General features: G+C 48.8%; 1 long non-coding RNA gene across 1 annotated transcript; it reads right to left on the bottom strand.

The window, feature by feature from the left end:
• Positions 1–5,098: 5,098 nt before the first annotated feature.
• On the bottom strand, positions 5,099–7,104 carry LOC135829648 (uncharacterized). Its single transcript, XR_010555882.1, has 2 exons — positions 6,894–7,104; positions 5,099–6,280 (listed from the first exon to the last, which is right to left on the bottom strand). It is a non-coding gene; the product is annotated as an uncharacterized LOC135829648 (long non-coding RNA).
• Positions 7,105–7,489: the final 385 nt, after the last annotated feature.

The raw sequence follows: 7,489 nt of genomic DNA, 5'->3' as shown, positions 1-7,489 counted from the left end.
AGCATTCATACGGAGTTGGTGACCAGCGTCATCTACCAAGCATGGTATAGACGAGCCATGACTGGCGCCAGCAGCAGATTTGAGCACCGACCACCATTGCTTGTCTTTCAGGCCTCCGCGTGACAGTTTCCGACGAACTCTCAGTTCCCAGGATGTGCGAGCTCGCACATTCGCGAGGATAGCATCTTCTACTGAGCGCATGAAACAAGCCTTGTGGGCTTCGCTGAAAATATTGTGTCTCCAGGCCTTCCATGCCTTGTCTTTAGTGCTCAATGCTGTGGTGCACTCAGGAGTCCACCATTTGGGGTCTGCTGGGCGGGTAACAAGCTGCTTGGCGGGGATAAATTTCTGCATGCCACTGGAGATGACGTCACTTAGCTTCCTGCAGGACTCTTCAGGGTCGTCAGTCACAATGGTGGACCAGTCAGTAGTGCGATAGAAGGCCCGCAGGCGCCCCCAGTCTGCCTGATTGTAGCGCCAGACAGTCCTGGAGGTAGCTTGCTCAGCATCAGGGGTGAGGTAAAAGTCGGCAAGAACAACCCCATGGTCAGAGCGACCAAGTGGCGCTTTGACAGTGGTGTCGATAGGAACGGGCATGTTGGAGAGGATGAGGTCCAGGGTGTTCAGACCCCTAGTCGGCTGCAAGACATGCTGGTGGAGTTGATGCTCAGCACACAATTCTTCTAAGGCCTCTCCAGCTACAGTTGTTTTGCTGCTGCAGAGCCAAGTCTCGTGATGGACATTAAAATCCCCAGCTAGCACTATGTGAGTGCCGTGAGTGCGGGCCACGTCTAGTGCAGGTCCAAGATACTCAATCAGACAGGTGTCGTTGTCCGCACAGGATCCAGGCCGATACAAGGCACCGATAACAACAGATTGTTGCGTGGAAAGACTCACGGCGAGCCAGAGGACTTCGTGGTCATCAGTGGGAATCTGGTCGAGGTGCACTACTGGGAGGCCGGACTTCACCCATACAGCAATGCCGCCACCAAATGCATCCCGGTCACGTCGGATGGGAGGCGAGTATCCTGGAAATATTGTCTCAGAGGCTACGGTCTGGGTCGAGAACTTCGTTTCTGTGATAACCGCTATGTCGACGTTATCGTTGAGCAGTGCATGCTGCAGCTCTCCCAGCTTGTTGGTGAGGCCAAATGCATTGGTCACCAGCCAGCGGAGCGGCGGAGCTCCACTGATCATTGCGGGGTGCCAGCAGATGCCGTGCTGTCGCTGTCAGCGCTGTCAGCACCCTCCATGTACATGTCCACGGCCACGTCAGCAGTTTTTATAGTACCGGAAGGAGTTCCCACGATGTCTCCAAAGGCCTAGAGCGGACGTCTTTGCAGCAATTCTTTTCGCCCTGCGCATTCAGTTCGCCGACGATGTCTCCAAAGGCAAAGGCCTAGAGCCTAGTAGAGGGGACGTCTTTGCAGCAATTCTTTTCACCCTAGACTAATACCCTGCACATTCACTCCGCCGACACGACAGCGTTTACCATGGTTTACGGGGCCGTTCCAGGTGCAAAAGGTCCACGTCAGCAGTTCTCAACTATTTCGCGTACGGGATAGTCGCCGCGACAGCGTTTAAGGGGTCGTTCCAGGTGCAAAAGGTATCCATCAATGGCACTTTGCAGTATGGGGTACGGAAAAGGGGCCTCCTCGTTCGACTTCGTCGACTTCTAGTAATTCTGCAGTTCTCCTTCCCGTCAGGGGTACCGAAAGGGGCCTCCTCGCAGTTGTCCTTGCCGTCAGGTCCACGTCATGCAGTTCTCAACTATTTCGCGTACGGGATAGTCGTCTTTGTCGTACGCGACATCGGCGTTTACCGAGTGGCACAAAGCAGACCGTTGACGGGGTCACGTGTCAAAGAAGTATCAACAATGTGTCGACTACGTGTCGACCACGTGTATAGCGGTACACTCAGCGGTACACTAATTCTCGTGCCATTCTCGTGTCACAAAACTGGAACATCGAGTACCAGTATAGAAAGGCTTCAGACAGGAAGCCTTTCCAATACCGTTACAACATAACGTTTTTTGCTAAGGGTGTCTATTGTTTCGAATTACCGGTATTGGTGTGTGTACATTGTATTGGCTACTGAGGGTAGCCATGTGTCGGCTCGGAGAGAGAGCGTGCAGGAGGAGAGGAGGAGTGCTTGTTGCGTTCTTGAACAGCCGAATAGTACCGTTCAGGGTAAAGGTATAGTTTAGGGTCCCAAATTATTTTAGTGGGTCAGCATGCTCTACAGAGTCCCAGGCATGCACATTACACATACATAGGCCTTGGCCACAACTGACATCGAATACGATGTGGATGGACAACCACTGGTGTATGCAAAATCACCTTACGATGCGAACGAAGACGGCGCAAAGGACCATGAAAATTGCCTGAGTTTGAAGCTCGGTGATGCCGTGCGTGTCTTGAACACCTCCATGGGCAAGGGAAGGTGGTGGGTAGAAGTCAAAATATTCGTCGTTCTGCCAGGAGGCTTCCTCCGCGCCGCGCAGGTCATCCTCAGTGCCAAGGAATGATGATGGAATGTAGCCAGACTTGCCATCGACTTCTACCCACCACCATCCCTTGCCCATGGAGGTGTTCAATACATGCACGGCATCACCGAGCTTCAAACTCAGGCGATTTTCATGGTCCTTTGCGCCGTCTTCGTTCGCATCGTAAGGTGATTTTGCATACACCAGTGGTTGTCCATCCACATCGTATTCGATGTCAGTTGTGGCCAAGGCCTATGTATGTGTAATGTGCATGCCTGGGACTCTGTAGAGCATGCTGACCCACTAAAATAATTTGGGACCCTAAACTATACCTTTACCCCGTTCAGGACTTTATGGTTATGATTATGTACAAGTATTTGGAGTAATGTGCCATTTCAGTGCCGGTCAGTTTTAATACTGCAAGGTGCAATGACTGGACTAGACATTTAGAGGCTGGTTCAAATGCAGAGATAGTCGGCAAGTGCAGCGTTGCTGGTGCTACAGTAATACAGGTCGTCCCCCGTTAATACGAGTCCGGTTAGTACATAAACCCCGTTAGTACATAAGAAATCTCAAGTCCCGGACGAAACGTGGTCACTGCCATACAAATTTTGTCGGTTAGTACATAATTCGTTAGTACATAAACCCCGTTAGTACATAACATTTCTCCGTACCCGCATGCCACCTACCTCAATAGTACATAATTTGTTGTTCTTTTGGCCTTCCAGTGGAGGCCCATTGTGTTCTAGTTTCTACTTGTGGACGCAATTAGCTCAGAAATCAGAGCGCACATCACAAACCGACAAAGCTCTGTTGTTTTTTCGAGTGACTGTACAGGCGCCGCTGGGCATGTATCATGTAAACTGTAGAATCTTCACTGACTGTGACCGTTATAACATAATTTTTATGTTATATCGAGGGAATCAAGAATATCTCGCGGCCTAGTCATGGCAGCAAGAAACACTCAGAAAAGTTGAAAAAAGTGAAAAATTCTGGTATACAAGCAAGTTATGTACACTGTCGTTTAGTACATAAACCCCGTTAATACATAACATTTGTCAAGTCCCAGAGATTATGTATTAACGAGGGACGACCTGTACCAAGAGTCCATAAACAGTTTATGCACTCTTGGTACTGTAAAACGACAAACTTTCGCGAGCGATTAACTTTCGCGACTTTCGCGAGCAGGGTCGAATCGCGAAAGTTTGACACGCGAATATGAAATTTGTACTACGCGATCGATGCGTCGATGATCGATCGTTTTGCAACAGATCTGTACAGTACGAGTAGGTCTACGTGCGCGCGCATGTATCACTCACTGCACTGACTGTACATAATCACAGCGCCGCTGATCGATGCTTGCACGGCCGGTTATGTCCAACCAAAGAGCGCAGCTGTTGCAACGACGGGTTACGTACCAACACCAGTCATGCAAGTAACAAACATTAGTTGTCGTTGGAGTACGGCGACTTGAACACGAAGAGAATAAAACGATCGACTGGAGAATGTCTCAGTGTTGTGGAAAGTGTTGTTGAACTTCTTGGAGCGTTTGACCAGCTTGCTGTTGCGTAGATTTTAGTGTTGTACTGCTCGAAGAAGTCTTCTGAATTTTATCGCGATGAGTATCGCAGTGGCTCAGCAGTTTGAAGAGAAAGTCTTCCGATGATCCCTCTTCGAACGTGCCATCCTTTCTCTCAGTACTAGTACTTACCTTATGGTTCTCTTTGATGCCTTGATTCCTTCTTACATTCCTTGATTCCTTCTTTCATTCTTTGATTTCTTCTCTCATTCTTCATGCACTCTGCGCCCAGCACTCCGAGGCTTCGTAAAATAAAATTCTTTGATTTTCGGTGGAAGGTAAAAATCGCTAAAATTAATCGCCGCTAACTGGTCCAGTTTTCCAAAACGCTAAATTTAGCCGCCGCGAAAGTTTGTCGTTTTACAGTAATACTACTAGTACATGATTGTATTGCTTGTTACTTATAGTGCCTGACTCGACTCGAGTCCTCGTGGTCACAATCAATAATTATTATTATTACTTTCATAGCCTAAGGTTATTCTTCTCTAGGTCTTTCCTTCGGCATTCCCTCATTGTATTGATGCGTCCTACTACTTACCTGTACTTAGTAGGTCTACTACTAGTCCTAGTCCTAGAACGGCCCAATCGAAACTTACAGGTACTTTCCAGGCGAAGCGCCAGCACCGAAAAAGAGCCCTAAAAGTTGCACTTTTATTTTCCAAATCCGACCCCAGGCCCGGGAAATTTGAAACTCAGCTCAATATCGCCAAAAAGAGACTATTTTATCCCTTGCTCACAAGAGCTTCCCTGGTGGTATCGTCTTGTTCCGAGGCAATGTTTGGGAAGGTGCGGGCATTAGCTGCCCTAAGTTTCGCGGAAAGCTCCAAGCGACATCATTTTCCTCGCTTTCTCGCCAGAGTTTTCAAGACCGACGCAACTCGTCGTCAAAAAGTACTCAGCGTGGATTTCGTGCCGAATTCCGCCCCAAACAATTTAGGCTGACCTCTCGCCACCAATCGAACCCACTGATATGTATCTACCTATACACGAGCAATGGTTTGAGCCCAAAGAAGGACAACTTCACAACGAGCACACTTTCTGAGGGTAATATTTTCTATGTATATCAGTATTAGAACACCATCAAGACGACAATTTGACCAGCAGAAAGACATAAAGTTGCACTACAAATACAGCAGCTGTATAAACATAAATAATTGAACAGAAAACTATGTAACTGGATCCCACCAAAAACAGTAAAGCATCCCAAATAGTATGCGAATACACATAATTATACATGAAGGAAGGCTATGTTGCCACCATACACTGGCTACGCACACGGACATAATTCTGGAGAGCTGAGCATCAGCGTGCGCACACCCCCATGGCCCCACACACACATCTGCATGCACGCGCGCACACCCACACATGCGCATGCACACGCGCGCGCACACCCACACACCCACATATACACATGCACGCGCGCACACTCCTGCCCTGTGCTGTCGAGCCACTGCCACAAGGGTTGCGTGGGCCTCGAAGGCACCGGAGAGAGAATAGGAGAACGCAGTCCCAGAGATACACGCGCGCGCGCGCGCGCACACACACATACACACACACACACGCACACACAAAAACACACACACACACACACACATGTACACAACACGTGCAAGTACACACGTGGCAGTTTACTACAAGAGAACCACACAAGTTCACATGTGGGCATGAACTGTATTCACAGTTGGTCATACTGTCTTGGGCATATGAGGGAGGGGCAGGAGAGTGAGTACGTGACTCAGACACAATGCGCTTCGACATGCTAGCACATGCACCGGTTTCGGACAGTGGCCGAACGTGACGGAGAGAGAGAGAGAGAGAGAGAGAGAGAGAGAGAGAGAGAGAGAGAGAGAGAGAGAGAGAGAGAGAGAGAGAGAGAGAGAGAGAGCACCAGCGTTCCAGCTCAAGCTCCAAATTTCTAGTTGCTTCTCCTGGTCACAGTAAACACAGAACAGGGCTCAGGCAGTGCCGAGGAAATGCTTGTACTTGGTGCAGTGTCGTGAGCAGGATAAACTTCCAACATCTCTACACAGTGTAGCTCTTCAGGCGCACACGAAGACTCAGAAACCGGAATATACTTTACATGATGATTGAAAGTCCAGCAGCACAGCAAAACTTCCAAGGACTGGTTTGGCACTAGCTTCCGTCTCATTGGCGTGTGCCCAGCCAGTTTTGGAAAGAAAGAGTAGACGTTCATTCCTCGTTCAACCTGCAATGAACTGGAGACAACACAAACCAACAAGACGACGATGGTTGTCATCAGCTCATGTGTTCACCACCGCAGTGCTACCATTCACTTTCCTGCTCCAAATGCACTACCAGGCTGCATGGTACTACTGTCATGGACATGGAAATCCAGTCGCACATATAGCGGCCCCAGGGCGCTGGCCATGCAGCCGTAGCACGGTTTATCATGCGCTGCTGATGGTCGCATTGGATCAACATGTGCACTGCATGCAACGTTCTGTACGCGCTGAGGGCGCCGGCCCCGGTCAATCGACTGGATTTCCATGTCCGCGACATGACAGTACGTGTCGATAATAGACCGTGATTTGCATTTTCCAATGATTAGGACTGGTATTATTTCTATTTTTCACACTTAGAAAGAAAACAAGGGGCAAGATTTGATATGGATTATGTGGTTGTTGGCTATGTCACCATTTGAAAGAGGGTTGCAACCGTGATAGCACTGTAACATGAGTTTAAACCTACGTATTGCATGGTATACTCAACAGTTGGCGAGCAGAGAATTTCGTGCCGAATTCCGCCCCAAGGTTGTGCACAGCAAACAACTTGATATAATCATTAGCCCTAACCTTGTGCTATACGTACCCGTTGTGCCGATCGAGCCTGAGCCCTCCACTCGACTCCACGGTCCAATGACATTCGGTCATCATGGCCAAATTCAAGTCACTCAAGTGTTGAGAAGTGTCTACGTCGTCGCACACGGCATGTGTCGACATACAAAAATATGTATACGATAGAGAAAGAACTACTGAAGAGCAACCAACTGGTTTCAGCATTCTCCTTCAAAGGATAGGTCAGTGGCAGAGGACCAAAGCCGGACAATAGTTGGAAATTCTCAGCGTTGAATTTCTACAGTCTGTAGATACTAGGAAAAGCTCGATTTCCCGCCACGGAAAATAAAAAAGTCTTGATTTGGGGTGCTGGCGCTTCGCCTGTTTCGACGGTCATGTGGCGGAGTTTCGGGGTTTCCCCATCAACAATTTTTACATGCTTTACAATGCATTTTTCTACAAAGGGTGTACCGCGTGTGCTGGCGAGTGACTGGTCGACCGACCCCAGATCTCAGAACGTCCCGCGCAATCGAAACGTTTCTGTAGTTGTCATCAGCCAAAAGGCAAAAGTCAGGCTCTTTGTTATTGCTCTTTGGCTGTAGCTCTGAATGCACGACATGTCGACATGGC

This window comes from Sycon ciliatum, chromosome 13 (genome assembly GCF_964019385.1).
Source record: "Sycon ciliatum chromosome 13, ocSycCili1.1, whole genome shotgun sequence".
Taxonomy (NCBI): Eukaryota; Metazoa; Porifera; class Calcarea; order Leucosolenida; family Sycettidae; genus Sycon; species Sycon ciliatum.
The sequence above is the reverse complement of the archived record's forward strand: the minus strand, read 5'-3'. Positions and strand labels throughout refer to the sequence as shown.